A 22,775-nucleotide genomic window follows, 5' to 3' on the forward strand; every position below is an offset into this window, starting at 1 on the left:
GTCATAGAAAAGCTGGTGAGCGAGTTCATCTCATAGGCAGTCCCCACAGTAAGACTGAGCTGCCCATAAGCTAAGTCTTTGTTGGAGTTTAAGTCTAGTCTTATGCATGGTCCTTAGTTGGTGCTTTGATCTCAGCAGGCCACTCTAGGCCCTGGTTAGTTGGTTCTATTCGGAATCTTGTCACCTCCAGGTTCTTTACTCCTTCAACCTACTTTTCCACTAGACTCCCTATGCCTCAACCAATATTTTGCTGTGAGTCTCAGCATTTGTTTCGAGGTGCTTCTAGACAGGAGCCTAGCAGAGTTGTCATCTGAGAGGCTCCACGTAGCAGGGAGCAGTAGAGTATCATTAATAGTGTCAGGGCTTGGTTCTCTCCTATGGGATGGCTCTAGGTTTGGGCCAGGAATTAGTTAGACATTCCCTCAGACTCTATTCTGTCTGCTCTATCTTTGTTCCTGCACATCTAGTAGGGAGTATGAATTTTGAGTTGAAGATTTTATGGATGGATTGATGTTCCCCTCCCTCTGCTATAAGATTTCTGTAGTTTGAGGGTATCCTTTTCTGTCTCTAGGGTCCCTCCTACAAGAATTATATGCTAGATTTCCTCCCATATTCCCTCAGGAAACCATGATGACTTAAATCTCAAGCTTGTCACAGAGATGACACTATCCACAATTTCTCTTTTCTCTGCAGGCCTTGCCTATTCTCCCCTGCTCTCCCCAGGTCTGTTCTCTCGACTCATATATCTCAGGTTTCCTTTCCTACTATGTTCACTTTCTTCAACTATGACCCCTGTCTGTTCTATTGCCCCTTCTGAGTGAGATTTAAATATCTTTTCTTGGATCCTCCTTGTTACTTATGTTCTTTGGGTCTGTGCATTGTAGGATGTGTATCCTGCACTATAAAGCTAAAATCCACTTATAAATCAGTACATACCATAGTGTCTTTGTGAGCCTGGGTTATCTCACTCAGGATGTGCCAGATCCTTCCCTCCCACAGTGGGCTCCATTTTCCATCTCCCAGAGACCTACCCTGTTTCGGGTTTCAGGCTTGCCTAAGATATCCCTACACCCTGCCACCACATCACACATCACAAAATTAGAAAATTTGTTTTCTTTACAGATTTCCCTTACCAAAGTTAAATCAAAACCAGATAAACAATTTAAATAATCCTATAACCCACAATGAGATAGAAACAATCATTAAAAGTCTCCCACAACCACCACCACCACCAACAAAAAACAAGAAACAATAAACAAACAAACAGAAAGCCTAGGGCCAGATGGTTTCAGTGTAGAATTCTACCAGACCAGACTCTACTCTCAATGAGCTAATACAAATACACTTCAAGCTATTCCACAAAATAGAAACAGAAGGAATACTGCCAAACTCAGTGTATGAGGCCACAGTCACCCTGATATCTAAACTACATAAAGACCCAACAAAGAGAGAATTTCAGACCAATTTTTCTTATGAACATTAATGTTAAAATACTCACAAACTGAATCTAAGAACAATTCTAATATATCATCCACCATGATCAAGTAGGCTTCATCCCAGGGATGCAGGGCTGGTTAAATATATAAAAATCCATCAATATCATCCACCATATAAACAAACTAACACACAAACACACACAATTATATCATCAGATTCTGAAAAGCCCTTTGACAAAATCTAACATCCCATCCTGTTAAAAGTCTTAGAGAATCAAGGATACAAAGCCAATACCTAAAAATAATAAAAGCAGCATATAGCAATCAGACAGCCAACAGCAAATTAAACTGAGAGAAACTTAAAGCAATTCTCTGAAAACCAAGGTCAAGACAAAGCTGCCTGCTCTCTCCTTGTTTCTTCAATATTGTACTTGAAGTCATAGCAAAGGCAATAAGACAACAGAGATCGGGATGACACAAGCTGGAAAGGAAGAAGTCAACGTATCACTCACTATTCACAGATGAGATGACAGTAAACATAAACGACCCCGAAAATTCTACCAGAGAACTACTACAGCTAATCCTTTTTATTAAGAATCTATCCCCAAATGTCGATGTCAATGTCAACATTCAAATATCAGGTATATATTTTATTGTTATTTTTATATTTATATTATCAAAATGTTTGTTTCAAACTTACCTCTATTGAAAATAATGGAGAAGTTACAGTTTCCAAAAATCTAAAGCTTTTGGGTCAGTATAATAAAATAAACAGCATAAATCAGTACATTAGAAAGCCAGTTTTGTCTTCCATTTGTTCAACACAGATCCAGTCATCAGCTTCTCTTTTTTGACATATTAGTCATCTGGAATTATAATCAGTTAGAAAACAAAAAACTGTCCGAGTCAATTTTTAAGTCCTAGTACTTTGGAAAGTCTTCTAATGTCATATTTTTTTTTTTATAATTTTAACATTTATAAAAGACTACATTCTAATTGTTTATTCACTCAGATAAAATGGAACCTTAGGAGAAATATGACAGTTATGACCTGTATAATTAAGAACGGAATGATGTTCTGAATAAATGGCTTGAGAACTGAACCTGTCTCTGAGGCAAGAGAGAGTCTTTTAAAAAAGAACAAACTGAGAAGAGTCCACATTTTCAATTACTAGTCACATTTAAGAATACCAATGATTTTAAAAACCGTAAGTAAAACCAAATGTAAATACAGATAAATGAATCTTAATACAATTCATGTAACACACTTGAAAAAAACATACACTTATTTCTCATAAAATTTGCAAGAGTTTCTTTTAAAACCAATAATATTTATAGTCTCTTCAGGACAGTGGAAAATAATACTGATTACAAGTTCATATCATAACTCATTCTATGTGAACACGGGAAGTTACTACATTGAACTGACTATTGCTGTTCTTTTGTGAAGTGTACTCAGTTGTGTAATGTGGTATTTTGCTGAAAGCTGTCAAGTGATGTTTTTCTGGAAGTTGTCTTGTGAGAGGGCTTGTGATGTTTTGCTTGGAGTAGACACATGAGAGAGCGCATGATGGCTGGAAGGAGTATAAAAAGAACCACCCACAGTTGGACAGGGCTTTTGTAGTGCCACACTGCTACACCATGCAACTCTTCCCTTGTCTTCACTTTCCAGAGAGAAACTTTCCCGAGAATTTCTTGTGGTAGTACAGCTGATTCTAGCGACTTTCGTTGTCTTGTGCTGACTAGGTGGAGCCTTGCAGTTTCTACAGGAATGGGCCACCAGTACAGATTGCTGTTGCTCTTCATTGTTAGCTATTGGACTGGACTGCTGGTATCCTGACAGTGCAGAGTGGAATTGGCCAAAGGAACTACATCAAAACAGGTCCACAACCCCTTTTTCCTATTGAGATTCTTTCTCTCCTTCCTCTGGTGTGTGTGTTAGAATTGAAGACAAAGTTTTTTAAGGACTTTTAATAAATAGATGTTGAAAACTCTAAGCCTACACCTTTGTCTTCCTTCTCCTGGCTCTTCCCTTTCTTTCTCTCCTCTTTTCTTTTCTTCTCTTATAGCCTCTTTTTTATTCTCATATTCTCCTCTGCTCTGTCCTCTTTGAAATTTCCTCTTATTTTAGTCAATATTTTGATGATGACAAGTTTCTTCACTTTAACTATAATATCTATGCACAAGGAATTCTAGAATGATAGTCACATTATCATATGTAAAACAAAAATTTTACATTGAGCTTACCTCTTACATTCATTTTAATCTATATGAATTATTAAGTATTTTATTTAAATTATAAATTTTATACTTCACAGTTTGTCTAAATTGGTAACCATCTTGAAAATAAGTCTTATAACTGAAATCTTGTTTTTTGACTATAGTACTTATACAGGAATATTCATAATTCCTACTGCATTGTATTTCTACCACATTAAGACATTTATATGAAACTGTAAGCCTAGAATTTCTTATTGTATATAGACATTGATTAATTTCCCATTGCATATATCTATGTTTTTATGGAAACAAAATGATTTAACATTAGACATCCATATATAAATTTTTTCCACTGCCTTATTTTATGCTAATAACTTAAAAATCATTACACTAGTTAATCATTAAAGTAAAACATTCCAAATATTAATTCTTGGTAATCATTCCTTTTAAAAAATATTTTTTAATTATAATTTATGTGCATTGGTGTGGGGGTGTCAGATCTTGGAGTTACAGACAGTTGTGAGTTGCCATGCGTGTGCTGGGAATTGAACCCGGGTACTTTGCAAGAGCAGGCAATGCATTTAACCACTGAGCCATCTCTCCAGGTACTCATTCCATAGAAATTATTTGATTTATTAATTTTTATCATTTCTTTCTTTTCCACCTTATCTTTTTTGTTGTTGTTGTTACTTTTTTATTTTAGAATATTTAAAATGTTATAAATTTGTATTGGAATAAGCAAGCAGAATATTTTATACTACATTTAAGAAAACAAGAGAATGTTTTTCTTTCTATTCTGCCAAATCAAAGCTTTTTTAAGGCAATGAACATGTATACCAAAAACACATAAAAATTAGAGGGTTTTTTGTTGCTAAAATCAACTTGTGTATGATGTTACTCATTTTTATTAATCTCATTTTTATTTTAGATATAATAATTTTGTTACATACATATTTAATTTCTTTTCTAAATTATATCTTAATATTTTATATTTACTCACATGTAATATGTTTACATGTATGTATTATGTTTATTACTCATATTATAATTCCATTTTGTTTCTTAAGCAATTTAATTTTATGATATTTTAATAATTATATGATTATCTAGGAAATAATTTATTGACAAGCAGCCATACTGGATATGACTGAAAGAAATAAATATATAATTTTGAAACTTTACACTTTGGAAGACAATCAAAAAGTTTCAGGTTCTTGGTCACCTAAGTAGTGTTGTGTATGTGTTCCATTCTCTGAATTGGCCTTAAATCAAATCAAATATTGCTTTGTTATTCCCACAACCTAGCATTCCCAATACTAGCCTTGCATACTGAAGACCAGCATCAACACCACAGTGTAAACTGAGGCAGTAGGCATAGAGTCAGTGACTGGGTGCTGGGACTAATAGTAATCAGAAGGGGCTACAACAATCTTCAACTAAATAAAGTTCTCCAAGCTTATATACGCCAAAAAATCTTTCAAATGGTACAAAACTTAAGATGTGATTACATTCTATATTAATCTTAGTGAATGGTCATGAAAAAGCAGTATGTTTCCCCAATACTTTTACATAAAAAATTGTACATATTATAGATAAAGAAAACAAATTATTCTTAAGAACCCACATAGATTTGTAACTAAGCATTGCTATGGATTTACAATATGTAAGCAAGGTAATTTTCTCAGCCAGATTCTCTTTACTGGCAGGCTGCAATTTGTGGTCACAAAGAAAGAATCAATTACTTTATTATTTATCTTAAAATATAATCTTATTAAAAATCTTAAAAGTTCCAGAAATCTAAGCTTTTATATAAAGAACAGTCATTTCTGCTTTAAGCCCACAAGGTACACATCTATTCATTGACCTTTTTCATTAAATCATATCAGGCAGTTGAGGGCACAAATGGGTACAACAAATTAACCATCACGCTTATCACCAGCAAATAATCAGTGGAAGAGTCACATCAGCCAGTGCTAATTTGGGCTGTTGTTCTTGCACCTTAACCTCAAAAAGTTTCTAGCTCAACCACTAAGAATGTGCATTTCTGAACCTTCAAGTCATTCCTCAAGATTTTCTACATCAGTGGCCCTGACAAAAACATCTTTACCTAACTTTACTAAACAATCCATTTTGCCAAATTCTTTCTGAGGACAGTGGTCCTTGCTAATAGTCTAAATCTCTAAGTTCTTTTCAAGGGTTGTAGTTAAATAATTTATTTTTTATTTTTTATTTCTTCACGCTATGGCCCAATTGTAGCCCCCTTGCTCCTCTCTCCCACCTCCCTCTACCCTAGCCTACAAAGGATGTGAATCACTAATCTGCTCCAGAAGCCAAGAGTGAAAAAGATCAAACACTAACATTGTAAGTGTCAGTGATACAGCCCATTCAGGAACTGGAAGTGCCCTTAGAGTTTTCACACAATTCATATATTAGGACGGAAGTGTGGACCACAATACCACCTGCCAGAGTAATGCTCCAAAGCAGCATAAAGTCCTCAGGAATGTGGCTTTTTGCACAATAAAGAACTGGAAAGAGCTAGGTCAGGTAGTAGGGGCAGAACTTCCTGTCCCTCAGAGGAAGGTAGCTGCAGATGAAGGCAATGGAGATGGGATGGTAGCTAGGAGGCAGTGAGAACCACGTGGAGAAAAGCAAAAGTCAAATAGTTAAGTTAGAAGCTAGCTGAGAGACTACCCCGAGCAAAAGACCAACAGCCTTAAACTAAATATGTGGCTTCATGTCTTAATTAAACCTTTAGAGGGATCTGAGAGCCATGAAATTCTACTCTATGTACAATGAGTTTTGTATGTGCTGTCTTCAGCAATGGGACTGAGACTTAGCACGAATTTTGTCAACAGCCATCTATAGCCTTCGCCATAGCCTGGGTATTTGTGGGTTCCTAAGGACACCATTGTCCAGCAACTCAATTATACTTAACCCAATCCCATTTTCTATGACTATGTAACTAAGAAATTTACCAGGTTTGAGATTCCATGCAAACTAAATGAACAACCTTCATGAATACCCAAAGAGAAGGAAGAGAGACTATATTTAACATTTTACCCAGATCTTAAGACTAAGGATTGATTGAATGAGCCTTCATTCACCTATTTTACAAGTCTTTATCTATTTTGTGTAAGAGATTTTTAGTATTGCTGTAGATATATGCTCCTTGTTATTGACTTTATTATGAAATTAAATAAGCAGTTCTATAAATGGTAGTTTTAGAGTGAAATAAACATTAGACAAGAACAAGACTATTATAGAAACATATGAAATGTTTATATGGCTGAGTAGGATATATTATCAATTATTTGAAGATAATGTATGGATAGATAATTTACACTCAACTCATTTTTATTTCCATTATTTCTGTAATTAGTTCATTGTATATAAAATTAAATTGAAGAAACATAGGTGAAAACAGAAGTTAATTTGTTATAAAACTGAAAACTTTTGTTTTGTTTTGTTTTGTTTTTTTCATGACAGGGTTTCTCTGTTATACAGAGCCCTGACTATCTTGGACTCTCCTTATAGACCAGGCTGGCCTGAACTCACTGAAATCCACCGGTCTGCCTCCTGAGTGCTGGGATTAAAAGCTTACTGATATCATGTATTTGAACACCTAAGAAATAAAAAAAGAAAATATCTCAGAAAAATGTTACATCCTAAAACCCTTGATTAAATGTCAGTTTACCCCACGAAATAAGTTATAGACTATATCTTATTTAAGTATAAACATAACAGTGAAGGTGATATGGGGACAAAATTTGATACTTCTATAATAGGTTAAGTAACATTATAAATCAATATACAACATGACAATTAATTAATTGTTACAGTTTAAGAAGGATGAGATACCACTATTTTTTCTTCATTTTTTTAATTAATTTATTCTTGTTACATCTCAATGTTTATCACTATTTTCAATAGCATACAAATTAGTGTGAAATAGCTTAAAAATTAAAAAGAAACTGAAATCATAAGATACACATGCTTATTTTCAACCATTTAATAATATAAGTTTAAGCATATTAAAGTAAGCTGGTACTGGATTTATGATGACTTTGGCAATGGAACCAGCAACAATTAGGATTCATGTATAGACTAAAACTGTACAGAGCTGAATACATCTTTCTACATGTTTACTGACTGAAGATTTAAATATATTTTTAGGTTATATAATAGTTTCAAGTGAGAAGGTTGTATATTGGCACATAAAAAGTACTAAATGCTTATTAATTTTCTTACCACAATGAATTGCCTAGTAAACAGATATGTAATGTTGTGTCTACAATTTTTATATTGGGTTGTAATTTTTTTTTTTGAGACAGGGTTTCTATGTTTCTATGTATAGCCTTGGCTGTCCTGGGCTAACTTTGTAGACCTGGCTGACCTCAAGCTCACAGAAATCCACCTGCCTCTCCCTCTCGAGTAAGTGTTGCGATTAAAGGCATGTGGCACAACACATGGCTCCTTTTTAACAGTAAATATCTAAGTGTTTCCTCCTTATGATTCAAAATTTGGAGGGAGGAAATCCCTATTTTTCCTTATATTAGTATGTACCATTGTCTGTACAATGCTTTTAGTTTCTCTGTTTTCTCATCATTGCCATAATTTATATATAAATTGACTCAGACTTATTCAATAAATTTGCCAAATATTTAAGATAATAAAATATTTATGTAATTAAACTGTGAAATTTAAAAATAGTGAGGATAACAAGGATATTTTTATTTTTTTCAAAAATAAATAAGAACTTAATGAAAACTTGCTATCTTAATTATTTTTACATGTTCAATTCAATACTATTATGTAAACTCACATCATCATTCAACCAATGACCAAAGTACAGTTATTATTTCACTAAACTGAAGTTGTATCTACTTAAATAGAAATTCCTAATGCTAAGAACGTGAATTTTATAGCAGTAATGGTAATAAGAACCACAGTGTCTGTCGGTAACATTATTTGTATTTCCTTAGTCATTTTAGATGAGAGATAAGATGAGGAATGAAAGCCTTACCTAAGCTTTACATAATCATGGCTTGGGCCTATCCTAGAGCATTTCTAGGGTTAGGCCTGGAAGTTTCTAGCCTCCATTGAATCTAGTCTTCTGCAAGCCTGTAACTTGTAGATTTTAGGTGCAGGTTCCACCTGCTAACCTACGCCTAGAATGTTTTCAGCCTCTGAGACTTACTGCTAAATAAGCTCACACTTTCTAGATCTTTCTGAACTTTGGCTGGTTCAACTCAACTGTTCTAACTCAAAACTCCTCTCCAAACTTACTAACTCAAATTGCCTTCTCTCTGCCTCTCACTGAATGGTTTTGCTTGGAAAAACTGTCTTTGAACTCCACAATCTGAACTGCATAATGTCAGCTGCAGTCACCTTAACTGTATCTATCTTCACCATACTGAACTAACTGTGTTCCAGACCTCATGAACTCTCCTGTTTTCTCTCTCTCTCTCTTCCCCCCCTCTCTCTCCCCCCCTCTCTCTCTTTCTTTCTCTCTCTTTCTCTCTCTCTTATGATAGAAGTGATAAGTACTGATAAGTAGGCACTCTTTCCTGTGTGTTTTCATGAGAATTGTGTGTATCCTCTGAACCTTTCTGTCAAATATTTCTCTAATTTTTCACTTTGTCTTCTCCTCAATTAGATGTCGTTTGAGAGATTAAATGTTTATACTAAATTCTAGCAAGATGAATTAAAGTTTTACTGTGTTTGTATTCCAGCCACAGAGTGTAAGCCGGTGTATTCTAGCCAGAAGAATTAAAGTGTCTACTAAGAGCTTGTCTATACTCCAGCTGCATCTTGCAGGCCAAGGTCTTTGGATATAATCCCTTGCCAGAATAATGGATTAACATTCTCCTACATTTGTCTTTTTTTATTGATTTACTTCACTTACTTTAATGTGATCATAGCTTACTATTGCTAATATATATATTGGAGTTGCCATCTGTTTTAAGAATAACTGACACTCCATTGTGAGCATATACCACTTTTGTATATTAATTCCTGCCTTTCAGACTAATTTTTGCTTGCATTTTTTGTCCACTGATTTTAATGTAGAAATATAAATATATTTGTAATCTTGAATTTATTATGTTACAGAATATCAGTGTATGCTATGTTTTTAAAATGTATCACTGCAGCAAATACAGTTTTATATAAATTCTTTAAATGTATAAAGTTTAGTAATAAAATTTGGACTCCTATACCCTCAAGTTGAATATAAAATTTTTACCTTTTTCCATTCAGTTCCCTATTATTTACCTAGATTCACAAATTTTTTTCAATGTTAAACCTACTACTCACCCATTCAATATTATTCCTCTGTTCTCTATTTTCCATTGGAATGATAATATGTCACTCATAAACATGAAAGCAAGGCACCATGACCTTAATTTACCTAGTCATATTACATATATACTCAACAACAAAGAATTTGTCACGCTCACCAGTGCACTGCTAGTTCTCACCCTTTTACTCATTAATGGGAATAGACACTTTCTAGTGGATATTTCAGTTAACTCTGTTAAGAAAATTCCTCATGGGCTAGAGAGATGGCTCAGAGGTTAAGATCACTGACTGCTCCTCCAGAGATCCTGAGTTCAATTCCCAGCAACCACATGGTGGCTCACAACCATCTATAATGTGATCTTGATGCTTTCTTCTGGCCTGCAGGCGTACATGCAGCCAGAGCACTGTATACATAATAAATAAATAAATATTAAAAAAAATTTCCTCACACTCATTTCACAGGCCAACCTCATCTAAAAAGTTTCCCACTGAACATCCTTTTCCAGGTTCTGGGTTTGGTCAAGTACAAAAAGGAAACTATCAAAAATATATTTTATTTTTGCTTTTTACTTGGAAACTGAAATTTTTTTCCAATTCCAAATTGACACCGCTTAATTTTCATGGGAATTTTCTCATTAAAGTTGTCAGTCTGCTAATATAAATTAGTCAGTCATATATGTTTTAACTCAATATAAGGACCAAAATGCTTTTAAAGTTATTGTAGTAATGGATTTTATCTTTTAGAAAATATAGGTATTCAAAAATGTTTTTATAATATTTTTAATTTAGTTATTGACAATGAATCTATTTTATATTTCCCTCTCCTGAATAATGTATAAAATAAAATCAATATCTAATTTGCAATGTCTCACTTAGATCTTGCCAGAACACAATCTGTGAGATTTCAGTTTTAATGTGGTTCAGCATCATGAATGTTTCAAGCTAAACATACAGTTTAGTAGCAGATTTTAGAGGTGAGATAAATCAAGATATGAGAAACATCTGCCAGTTTTGGCACATGTTGTTTATTCACATGACATAAACCCTTATATCATAAAGAAATATAATGATATGGTACAAACAGCACTGTATTATGTTAATCAGCATATTTCCACTGAGACATTAATTTTTCATTTTTAAATAATGCTTATAAATTGATGTTTGAACAGTATATTTTAAAGAATTACGCATGTGTGATTTTAAAAAAATGAAATGTGCTCCCTATATGTTTCTTCTAAAAATAAAAAAAATTACAACTTAAAAATGAAAGTACATTGTGCAGCTGTACTTAACCATTCCCTGATAAATGGAGGGAAGAAAAACCTTAGGGAATGTGTGGGCTCACAGAGACTGAGGCAACAAATTCTGGAGTTTTATGCATTATGGTAAATATGTATCTATCTTCATTCTTCTACATGCAGATATCCAGTTAGACTAGCAAGATGCATTCTTGTTATAGCAAGCCCTGGATACACTATCAGAACTGAGGCACCAGAAACGAACCGTAATTTCTAGCCACGAGAGTAACATATGACTGTAGACAAAAGAATGATAGTATAATTATGAATTAAGTGTGAGTTATTTAAATAGCTTTTATTTTCTTGTAATGTAATATATATTTAAAATATACATTAATTATTTAAAACATATCTCTATAACTACATTAGGCACCAAAGAATGCTGTTCCCCAAGACCAGCTCCTGGAAAAGCAAAGAGGAGGGAAGAGAGGTCGATCCTCAGTAGGGAGAATTGAAAGGCTGCTTAAGGGAAACCAATTATTGTTTGCACATTTACGTAGAGGAACCAGTTGTTGAGGAGAGGATGAGGAATAGAGGAAAAGAAAATACTCAGGCATACGTGATAAAAGCTGAAGGTCTTAAAGCCCAGGGGAACTTTATTTTCTGTCTATCTGTCTCTGTCTCTTGCTTGCTTGCTGTCTGTCTGACTCCTTGCTCATTGTCCCTTCTTCCTATCTCTCCTCTTCCTTGCTATTATGCATCATTTTAATTCTCTGCTTGCTTGCTTTTACCCATCTTTTGTCTCTTCTATTTGCCTTTCCCCGTCTATCTATCTAGATCTCTTGTTGTTTCCCGTCTCACTCTAGCTTACTTTTGCATGTCTGTTACTTGTTTTCTTATCATCCTTGGGCCAATCTCAGTATTTTATTGAAATGAAGCTCAGTCTTCGTGACCTTTTCCCATCTTTACAATAACTGGGGTAAGAAGGAGATACAAAAGTTCTGTAACCTACAACAAAAATCAATTAATTTTCAAACAACGGTCAGCATAACCTGATTATTACGTCTTAAATAATATTCAGGAAAATTTAATCATAAATTTCCCTGGGCTAAGGTCATTTTGTTTTTAAGATTACCATAGAAACATAGCTTGATCTAAATGGTCTGTAATAAACAAAAAACCTGACTTTCTCCTAATCCCAAACTAATGGTATCCAAGCCTAGGCTAACTGCCAAGGGGTCTTCTATTGTAAAATATCTATAAACCATGACATTCCAAGCCCACCGTCTATTGCTCTCAAAGCGGATTCTAAAGAAATGTTTCTACAGGCAACAGTATCTATCTAGGTATACTGTTATGTCAAGGTCTTAACTTTCATGTAGTTTCTGGTTAGGTGCTCATGATCAGAAAAAAACTCTATCAATGTCTCAAGCCTTTGGCCAGATGCCCTCTTTTAACATCCTGTGTGGGAAAACCTTCCACTGTATGCATTTCCTTAAGGCTTAGAAATAAAGAGAAAGTCTGACTTTCACAGGACCTCTGGTGCCCCATATATGACCACTTCCCCTGGATGGGGAGACCTGGTGACACTCAGTGGAAGAATAGCAGGCTACCAAGAAGAGACTTGATACCCTATGAGCATATACAGGGGGAAGAAGTCCCCCTCAGTCACAGTCATAGGGGAGGGGACTAAGGGGAAAATGGGAAGGAATGGGAAGATACAAGGGATGGGATAACCATTGAGATGTAATATGAATAAATTAATAAAATATTTAAAAAGAAAAGAAAAATACAGTTTTAGGAGAAAAGGGAGATTTTTAAACAAAATTACAACTGTATCATACATATATTTGGGGGCAGCAGTGATCAGCTGAAGAACTTTGGAATTTTCTCAAGCAAAGCCTCAAGCAGCTCTTCTTGATGTCTAGAGATTATGTTGGACAGTTGGAGATCTTTGGAAGTTTGTCAAGCAAAACTTTTATGACTTATTCACATGTCTGGGATACCTACATACCTATGGACACCTGAGTTTTGACCAAGAAGACAAAACTATACAATGGAAAAAAGAAAGCATTTTTGACAAGTGGTGCTGACGTAACTGGATGTCTACATGTAGATAAATGCAAATAGATCCACATTTATCATCCTGAACAAATCTGTTTTCAATAAAATGACAAAGAAGAAATATAAATTAAACTTAACAAAATGCTTGAAATTAAAAGTTAAGTAAATAAATCATTAGATTTAAAACAACCAAAAATAAAAGTGTATATGTATTGCCAAAGGACTGGTATCGCAGGTCAGTTGGTATAGTTGCTCCTTAGGATGAACAGAGCTAAAGGTCAATTATCTTACCTGGGATGGTAAATTATACCTAGAGTCCCAGCTTAAAATTTTATTTCCCCGTAATTGAGTTATATATTCATTGTATCCAAGGATAAAAGTTTTAACATGGACAAAGATGCAGGTCATAATAAGTATTATTTCCTAAATGTTAATAATATTTATATATGTTGAAATAAAAAAGTATTATATAACTGAGTAATGTTAGGATTATTGTAGAATATAATAACAATACATTAAAAGTCAAATAGAAATTATCAGAAAAATGTACATAACAAAATTGCAAGCCAAACTATTACATACTATTAAAAAGAAAAATATATGTTTTTATGTTATGTAGATTTGTTAAATAGCTAATGCATATTTTCAAATTATATTTTACAAGAGAATAAAAGCTAATTGAAAAATGCACACTTAATTCATCATTAGCTAAACAAATTCAAACAATTTTTGCCAACGAATGTTCTTATTTTAAAGCTCTCTCTACAGTTATTTCCACTAGTCATTTACCAAATACGTATTTGTTGTTCCTGTACTTGTTTATTCTCAGAAAATTTCCATCAAAATTTACATAAAAATGAATATAAGATACACTCTATCAAATTGAGCTTTCTGAAAATTAATACAATTAGGGAATTCTGAATAGTAAGCAAAGTTTTAGAAACATAGCACTTATCTTCTCACTAAATGATATATTTAAATATCTTGTAAAATTTAGTTTTGCTATTCTAGATCAATAAAAAGACAAAGCAAATGAATCTATTTGAAAAATAATATACTTGTAAAATAAATTTTAAAGTGAAATATTAGAGTAATGCAAGAACAAGATTCTAGAGGTTGAATTAGAACCACGGAAAACTAGGAAATAACAAATTACCACACATATTCTAAATTGAGTGCATTAACCACCACCCAAAAAAGTGAACCATAATTTCTAGCAAAGTGAGTAATATATGACCATAGAGAAAAAGAATGGTAGTATAATTATGGCTTTTATTGGTTTAAAATCACTAAGTATGCAGTTATTAGTATAAAAATACTAATAAAATGAAGGCTAAAGAGCTAGACATATTTGTATCTGTATTATCTACCTTTGTCATTTATTTAGATATTTTAAATATGTATACATATATAATGTACATATAATATATGGTTAGTTAGTTAAATAAATAGATAAAGATAGACAATAGATGAAACCAAAAATACAGAGATATTTAGTGATATATGTATCCATAAACACCAGGACCCTTCAAGGGCCATCAGCTTGTTTTATCAGAATAATACCATCTTTGTGCCAAATTCCTATATCTTTATGTTTTATCACATAATCTGATGAAAGCCAGATTTCACATGTGCACACATTACCATTTACACTACAGGAGAAAAATTGGTGAGGAAAGAAACTCAGTTTATTAGAGGCAGCTTGCATATCATCTCTTTCACAGTTTGAAGAGAGATTGCCTTTGCTCTGGAATGAAAACTTATTCTCTGGTGAGAGCATAAAACCTCTAGCTTTTCTAAGCATTGGCACTGAAACAAATGGCTCTATAAAGATAAATCCTCATGCCTCTCGAGAGAAATACACTACACGTATTTCCAGCCTAGATGGGTCATTAATCATCCTTTAATATAGAGATTGTGGGTTGTTTGCCCTGAAAACTTTAGCAATGCAGAAAAACAAAATAGCAATGAAGCATTGTGTCCAGAGAGTAATCAGTCTGTATTTACTGTGAAATTTTCGACTATAACACAAAATTTTGTCATATTTTTTATGGTTTAGATTTTGTTGGAAGTTGTAACTATATCCATTTTCTAGAAGCAAGGACACTAATACAAAACTCTATGATAGTAAATGATAACAGATAACAGTTTAACCCTAACAAGATAGGACCTCAAATACTTGCTTTTGTGTTAAGTATAGTAGGAGAATTAATAGTCATAAAATGTTTTTAAATATATAACTTAGAACCATTATCTATTTTGACTGGTACAAATACAATTACATATATTAAATGAGCCAATAATCTTCGAACCAAACATTGTGCTTGTTAAATACGCTTCTGGCTTGGAGGATATGAATAATCTTTCAATTTTCAAGCAATGCTTGCCCAGTTTGTTGACTTTCAACACAGTGAGTCTCATTAATTACATCAGACTTCAAATAGACAGATGCAGCAAGTTAGTCCCTTACTGGGACATCTTTGAAAGACAACAGGGAAGCAACTCCCAGTAGATAGAACTTTGAATACTACATCTGGCTGTATACTTTCTTTGGAAGAATAAATAGCTGGATGTGTTTCATACTGAATCATGAACTGCAGTTAATAATGTTGTTTTCTGATTAGATGCTTGGAAAGAAGTGTGTGTGTGTGTGTGTACATATATATGTACTTGGATGGAACATTGTTAAAAAATAAGATGTTTACAAATCATGTAAACATTCCTTAGAGTAGTGGTTCTTAACCTTACTAATGCAGTGAGTTTTAGTAGAATTTGTCTGTTGTGGTGACCCCCAAGCACAAATTCATCTTCATTGCTACTTCATAACTGTAATGTTGCTACTGTTATGAATTACAATGTAAGTATTTTTGGAGAAATCGGTTTGCAAAAGGGGTCACCACCAACAGATTGAGACCTGCTGCCTTAGAGGATTTGAAAACAGGCTTTTGAAATGGTTTAACTGTTCCATGGATGCAAGTCAGGTTCTTTTTCTAGATACCCTGCCATGGCCCACAGTTATATAGAAAGGGTCATAAATAGAGGGTTGAGGCTATGCCTGAGCCCACAGCCTGCCTTTGAAATCAACAAGCTTGAAGTTTTCATACTTCATACTGAATGGCCAACATGGCCTATGCTAGAAACCAATGCATACTGAATGGCCAACATGGCCTATGCTAGAAACCAATGCTAAATGACCAATCAGATAATCTGTAGGCGGTGTGGATGCAGTCAACCTCAGGAACTTCATTGTAGTGAACTAAACAATTATTACAGTGTAAGCTTCTGATCAACAGTTTCATAGCAAAGAAATAGTAATGCCTTACTACATCAGTCTCTTTTTATGGCCTTTACAACGAACCACTTAACCTTATGAACACTTGGTTACGTAAACATCCAGGTAAACATAGTCTATGGAGAACAGGTAGTTACTTTGGGAATGATATGTCAGTTGCCTATTCACTTTAAATGATTTGTATTGATTGTGGTTGGTGGAAGAATTGAAACAGCAGCAGCTGCCATATGAAAGAGAGGCATTATATGAGCCGGAAGTATATGTTATATCATGCCAAATGCCTAATGTCCTCCTGCTCACCATCCTTTCAAGAACTGCTCCACGGAGACAGAGGAGTTGGTTTTAAACTACTCTGTAAATTTCTACTAGTGAATAAAAACACACACCTGTCCTGGTGGACCCAACCTGTCTGTCACCTCCATCTAAACGTAGCAAGCCCCAGACAAAGAAATAAAGAAATTCAGTCGGAAAAAAAATGGCCATGATGTTCCTCATCCTTATTGTAATTATTGTGGATAAAAATAGCCTTGGATTTTACAAATCCAATAATGTTCCTGTTTCATTTTGCTATTAGCACAAGAGACTATTGTTTTCTAAAGTCGAGAAAACCTGATGTTTCATACTAGGCAAGAAAAGGAAATTGAGAATATAATTATAGGGAAATTAGAAAAGAATAAAGGATTTTTATGCTGTCTTTACTGCATACTTCAAGTCATTTACTAAGCATTACTCTGGCAGGAGACAGGAAGGCTTCGCATACCTATGCACTCAGCTTCAAGCAGAAGGTTACCAGCATGCTTCACACAGTGCTTTTAACTCGCTCTGGATGAAAATCCCCTTGGGCTTGGTAAGGGCATTTGAAAATATACTTCCCTGCTAATTGAAACAGTTGCTCTGAAAACAGATGTCTACATACTATTTTTTTTCACAATGCAACTGAACATCAAATACATAATAAGTAGATTTTTGCATAATTTATATGATATTTGTTTTGACATCAACTTATGTTTTTATTTTCAGGTGTAATTAGTGAAAAATAAAATCACAATGATGTTTAGATTTCTTTCTCTACTTAAAATAAATTAATCACAGTATTTCTGAATTCTGTTATATGAAATTGACATATAATAGTTAAATATCAGAAGGAGTGTTTTTACCATTTCCCCTTAATAGACAGACACATATCAGATACCTAATATAACTTATTTTTCAAATAGCTTAATAATTACATCTACAGTGTTGGTTACATTGTTATTTGCTTGTTCTGAATATTTTTGGTTTATTGCTTATTTCTGTAATATTCCTTCCCATATTCAAGCAAGTACAGAATCTTTAGTATATATTGTTATTGTAGTTTGTTATTCTGAGTGGTTTATAAATTAGTAATGGTAGCCATATTTGCAATTTTGGAAGAGTAAGTTTTTGAACTATATAACAATTAAAGTAAAAGAAGAATTATCTAATATCAGGTAGGGAAGTAGATAACTAAAACTGAATAAATGCTAGATGATAGATAGATGATAGATAGAAAAATAGCAACATATCATCAAACCAGGAACTCAAAATATGCATCAGGAAATTACTGATGAAGCCTCACTAATAGAGAGTCTTAAGCAGAGCAGGTTTCCAAGAAAAGGAACACATTTCAAAAGATAGTAGTAACATCATCAAATCAGACACTTAGACATTCAGGAGAAGGTAATAGGGAAAGTTGAGGCAGTAAATAGTTTCTGATTGAGATGTCTCTCATTAATTCAACTTTCCATGACTGAACTATGTTTCTTTTCCACTGTACACACCATTATTACTATACTGTGGTAATATACAATAATGCCATCTTCTGGATGTGGATTTTAGACCCCAAAGTCCATAATGATTTCAATCAGACTGTTTTGCTGTTTTCTTTCCTTCATATTAAAGACAAGAAAGAGGGAGGATTGTACTGGAAGGGATTTATGATTAAGTCTACCTATTTTATAATGCAGTAACATTTTTACCGAGTCCCTTCTTCCAATAACTCAGATATTAAGTCCTCTTTAGTAATAGAGGATTGAAGGAAAGTGAAAGCTTGTGCCCAAGCAGATATCTATCTTTCTTTCTGTAGGAAAGGATTTTGTTGCAAGAAAATAAAAGTTATTTTGCCTATTGTTTACCTAAGTATGTCTATATCCATGCTATATTTTGAAAATGAAATTATTCTATTAGATGCAGAGTCTTACTTTGCATTCAAATTTTGTTTTAAACTTCAGCCTGTGTTTTAGCCCTTAAAATTCAATGATTAGCATCCTTTAAAGTTAATTAGATTGCTAACATTGCAGTTTGTTCATAATTACAATACAAATTTAGAAAAGCAAAGCTATTATGGGTATTGTCTTCTGTTTGATCACCATTCATGACATAAGTATAGGAAATAAATGAAATAGTGAGAAATTGTATAAGACAATTTCCATTTCTTCTAGCATGTTATTACCAACAGTGACACTGTTAACTATTTCTACTTTAGTAGACACTGGACTTTCAGAAGTAATTTGCTTCTGTAACTGCAAACTAAGGTCCAGGAAGTAAACAATGAAGAATACAACAAATAAAACTATACAAGAAGTATATTTTAATTTAAAAACTTTGAGTAAATGGCTGTTATAGTGTTATAGATAATTTCATAAAATACAGACTTTTACTCTGAATAGAAATCCCAATCATTACCCTGGCTATTTGGAAAGAAAGACAATCATTATATTTTGGTATCTTATAAAATGTTTCGCATGTGGCACATCATAATAGCACTGTGCATTATTGTGCTGTGCTTCCAATCTGGATAATCCACTTGGAAAACAATTCAGTATATGGCTTCTATCATCAGGAAAGGCTAATAAGGGACACAAAAGCTCTATAAGCAGAGGCTCATAAAATAGTTAAAAGCATTTCTCACAACCACATTTAAAAATATTTTGTACTAAAAATTATAAAACTCACTTTATACATATTATTATCATACCCTTTATGAGGCATGTTCTTGTCACTAATAAGTGCTAAATGTCTGCAAAATATTTTCTGAAAGAATGTGCTTAATTGTTTTAAAAATGCTAACTTATTTTACATTGATGCTGTACATAATAAATTTATGTTAATGAAACAATACAGAATAATACTCTATAAGAAAAATCATAATTACCAGTATTAGTAGATACTAAATCAGTTTCTAAATGCATTCTAAATAGTTTATGTTAATTAAGACAGGGTTTAGATTGTAATATTGTATTGAGATTTTGAAATGTTTTGATTAAAAGATGAACATTTGCAATTCATGTTTGATTTTCTTCATACAAATGCAGATTGGATTGTTTCTAAGTAGGAAATTGACAGCACTCTGCTGCAATGGCTATTGTGTGGACTAACTCCAATACTGAAGGAAAGGATTTGCTTGGAATGAGTGCCCTAAGAATTGAATGAACTAAAGTCAATCCCAGAACTACAGGTTTCAGCTGATCTATGAGTTATCAATAGTTAACTGCCAATCGTAGTTCTTGGCATCCACCTGAGGAGTCTTTTAGCGTTCCCTTTGTTACCTTTAAAAAAACCCTTCTAAACCCCATCTAAACATATGAGATATCTAGTTTCCAAGAGAATCTGCCCTTCTTGAGTTGCAACCAAGAAACCTGTTGCTTAACAGGTTTCTGAACTGTTTTGATTGAACAAAGAAATAAAAATAAGAAAATGATGGAAGGAAGGGCCACATTTGAGTATAAAAACACATATACATATGGACCAATAATGCTTAAATGAATCAGAATAAATAATCAATAAATGTAAGGATGGAGTAATGTAAAACACTCAGAAAAATAATGGAACTAGTGCTTTTAGCTGGCCTTACTTCACACATACATTTCAGACTACTGCTCTTTATATGTGACTGTGACCTTTCAGAAATGCTGTTTGAAGGGCTAATATCATCATTGCTTCCTTATGTTCTCCAGAAGAGGCCAACAAAAAGTGTATTTTACTGTGGTTGAGAAATACCTGACTGATGAGGTTCTCCATTCCATGGGATTTTTACCTGTACATATTTTTCAAAACAAAAATACTGCATTTAGAAATGATGGTCTTCTCTCCCTTTATTTTTTATTTTATTTTATTAATTTATTCATATTACATCTCAATGGTTATCCCCTCCCTTGTATCCTCCCATTCCTCCCTCCCTCCGATTTTCCCCTTACTCCCCTCCCCTATGACTGTGACTGAAGGGGACTTCCTCCCCCTTTGTATGCTTATAGGGTATCAAGTCTCTTCTTGGTAGCCTGCTATCCTTCCTCTGAGTGTCTTACAGATGGCATTTGGCAGAGAGGCCATCCACTGTTAGAATAAATTTAGATTCTCTCTCCATATAGCCTACTCTAGCTTTATTCAACTCTGATTTTCAGGATAAAGACACAGTTTGGAAGTATTCCTGTGTTTAACTTCTCAAATGTTGTCAATTTCTCTTTCTCATTAATAAATATCTGTAAGACTTGGTAGCAAAACAGGCACTCCCATTTTAGGATGTCAATCCCATTATCTAACTCTTACATATTTCCTTTATATTTCCCTCGTTTTTGTTTTGTTTTAGTAAAAGTGGAAATATTTAGTAACTATGTTAATAGTGTCTCCAAACTCTATTGTAGCTTATTTGTCTTGAAAGATATTACTATAACTGTGTGGGAAACCCTGATGAACAAGGGATCATACAACAAATGCTTACATAATATACTTTTTATACTTGAACTTTATTTTTGAATTTACATCATCATAGATTTCATTGTGAATTGAAATCAAAGTGTTTATTTGCTCAAACACCAAACTAAAATAATCAAGTTTGAAACATTAAATTAGCAACTGTATTGAGAATAATATTTAAAATATTCAATTTAATCACAAATTTCTTTTTTTCTTCCAAAGAGACAAAAATGGAAAGTACTTCGGAAAAGGCGTTTTCATTTGTTTTGAGTTAAACAATATCTTTTCATAATTTAAATTTTGATAAAAATCTCTGAAATCACACAGACATGAATTCCAGCTTTCTACAATGGAAATTATTTTCTTTATGTATTTATGACAACTCCACGAACAAATAGTAAGAAGTGAATATTAGCCATAATGTATAGGATAAACATGCTACAATCCATAGTCTCAAAGAAGCCAAGGAAGCTTAAATCTCACACAGAAGAGAAAATAGTCACCTGAAGTAGATGGAGAGAGGGAAGTGTATGGGAGAGTGAATGGGGAGAGTACTGAAGGTGGGGATTAGGTGTCTGGAGAGCAGTGTCGGTGTGGTTGTGGGGGAATACCTAGAGAGAGAAGGTGGTATCTCTGGGACAAGGAGGCCCTTGGAAGTCTTTTGAGATGACTCTATCTGAGATTCATAACAGCAGGGGACACGGAGCATGATCTTGCCATCTCTTATAACCAAGTGGGACTTCTGTCTGGGGGAAGGTGACACCAACGTAGCCATAAAACCTTAGACCCAAAGTTCGTATTGTCTAAAAGAAGTGTAGGAATAAAGAATGAATAGAGATTGAGGAAATGGCAATCCAATGACACTTTGCTATGTTTTCAGACAGGAGCAGAGCATATCTACCTTCTGAGAATCTTTATTCAGCAGCTGATGGAAACTGATGCTGAGACACACAGCCAAACAATAGGCTGAGCTCAGGGAGTTTTGTGGAAGAGTGGGAGGAAGAATTTAAGGACTTAGACGGGAACAGGTCACCATAATAAGACCTATAGAATAATCTAACCTGGGTTGTTAGGGGCTCACAGAGGCTGAACCACTAACCAAAGAGGTTGCGTGTGCTGGACCTAGACCCCTTAAACATATGTAGCGAATGCACAGCTTAGTCACCATGTGAGTCTCCTAACAAAGGTAGTAGATGCCAACTCTCACTCTGTTCCTTGCCATTGGATGCCTTTCCCATATCTGAGCTGCCTTGTCTGGCTTCAGTGAAAGTGGATGTGCTTAGTTCTGCTGTGACTTGAGGTGACAGGTTGGGCTTGTACCCCTTAATCAAGCTTTCCCATCTCTAAGAAGAAGGAAAGATGGTAATAGGGAGAATGGGAGCTCAAGGACTGGACTGTGAGGAGAGGAAGGACTGGGCTGGGATCAGGTTGTAAAGTGAATAAATAAATAAATATTTTTAAAAAATAGTTAAGTTTGTAAATGGTAAATAGAAGTATACATCTATTATATATTTTA

Source organism: Acomys russatus, chromosome 18 (genome assembly GCF_903995435.1).
Source record: "Acomys russatus chromosome 18, mAcoRus1.1, whole genome shotgun sequence".
Classification (NCBI taxonomy): Eukaryota; Metazoa; Chordata; class Mammalia; order Rodentia; family Muridae; genus Acomys; species Acomys russatus.